Source organism: Nymphaea colorata, chromosome 11, assembly GCF_008831285.2.
Source record: "Nymphaea colorata isolate Beijing-Zhang1983 chromosome 11, ASM883128v2, whole genome shotgun sequence".
In the NCBI taxonomy this organism is placed as follows: Eukaryota; Viridiplantae; Streptophyta; class Magnoliopsida; order Nymphaeales; family Nymphaeaceae; genus Nymphaea; species Nymphaea colorata.
Window position 1 is genome coordinate 18,357,126 of NC_045148.1, and position 1,806 is coordinate 18,358,931.

Below are 1,806 nucleotides of genomic sequence, written 5' to 3' on the forward strand. Positions count from 1 at the left end.
CGACTTGGCTCATGTGCAGCCCTAGAAGTGGCAATGAATATGGAAATGCAGGATGCATGCACATTTTGTGACTCATCTATTCTTTTGCAGAAAAGGAAAGTACTTTTTAATCAAAGACAACAAGCTAGAGATAAAGACTCTTTTTCATTTGATAGCAATAGTAGCAGTTATGGTTCACAATTCAGTGCTGATTGGACACATCAACACCTCCCGATGGCTTTGCGTCGTTCGCTCCTATAAGGTTCCGTTTGATGGGCGGGTGAAATGTTGTGGGGTGGGGTAAATCTGTACGGGCGGGTGAAATTTCACCCGCTCGACGGCACCCGCCCGATTAAAAACCCATCAAACGGGGTGAATTTTCACCCGTTTAACCCCAAAGGGAGGGGGTAAAATTTCACCCGCTCGACGGCTCCCGAGATGCTCCTGGTTCTCCTGCGTCAGAGCCCCTACCGCGAGGTTCATGGCGCCAAAACTCTACCGCCGAGAGAGATATCGCTTGAGGATCCAAAGGAGTGAGCGCCGGAACTCACTACCAGATTTGCAGATGACGGTGCAGCCCTTCCCAGCCACAGAGAGGGCTAGATGCCAGGATCATTGATCGGACAAGCTGGACGGATGGTGAGCCTCGCCGTTCATCCGGTGCTTTACTGCAGAAGACGTCTAGTGTGAAGATGACGGAACAACGCTTGAGGATTATCGCTGCCGGGCGACTGTTTCCCCAATTTTGTTCTGCAAATTGGGTTGATTTCGCAATCCGGTGACATGTTCTATCATCCTTTATTGTTAATTGATGTTATGAATTGCCTTTGATCGATTTTACATTCGAATTTGGGGAAATCCCCAACTTCTGTCAAGGACGTGTGCAGCACGCGGCCCGGGAGATCGACTTTGTATTATTTTGGAAGATGTTGTTGTTGGGGGAGGAGAGAGTAGCAGAGAAGAATGAAAACGCATCTTTTTTCGGTTCAGTGGGTGGATGAACATCTGGGGTTCCCTGTTGTTTCACTCTCTTCGGAGAGCGGCAATCAATTTCAATAACAAGTGTTGCAAATTTTGTGGCCTGAGAATCTTGTTAATGTATATGAATCCATCTTCTCTCTCTCTTCTCTCTGTAAGAAATGGTTTTTATAGAAATTCCCCATCACCTTCCCTCCAGCCTTAGCTGCCTTGCTGCAAGTCTGTAAGTGACGCCTGATAGTCAAATTTCAACAATTCAAATGTAAGAGTTAGAAATTGAAACAATTGACACATTTTATACAGTAAATAAACCTCAGCAAGTGAGTGAAAGGTTTGTTTTCCTTTTTGAGTAAGAATTTTGTATCAATGATTGTTGCAAATGAAAATAAGCAGTCTCTGATTTCTTTGCTTATCATAGTTGCTGCTTTTGTTGATGCATGTCTCTGGTTTCTTTGCTTATCATAGTTGCTGCTTTTGTTTATGCATGTCAAGGACGTGCAGTGGAATTGAGCTCAATTTTTGGAATTGTTGTTTGAAGTGCTCTCTCTATGCTTAGCTAGGAATTGTTGTTTGAAGTGCTGTCTCTATTTTTTTTTATCATGTGCATCAAACATGGTTAAATTTACCATGTTAAATTCTTCCTGATCATCAAACAGGGCCTCAGATTGGAAGAGGGAAAAATTTCATCTTGTAAATTTTTCCAGAAAATTTTAACATGGTAAATTTACCGGGTTAAATTCTTCCTGTGCATCAAACGGGCCCTAAATGTCGACTTTCCCTCCTCCCCATCCCGCGTTCCTTCGTCGGTCCGCCTCTGCCTCATCCTTCTGTTTTTTTTCTTCTTCTTTT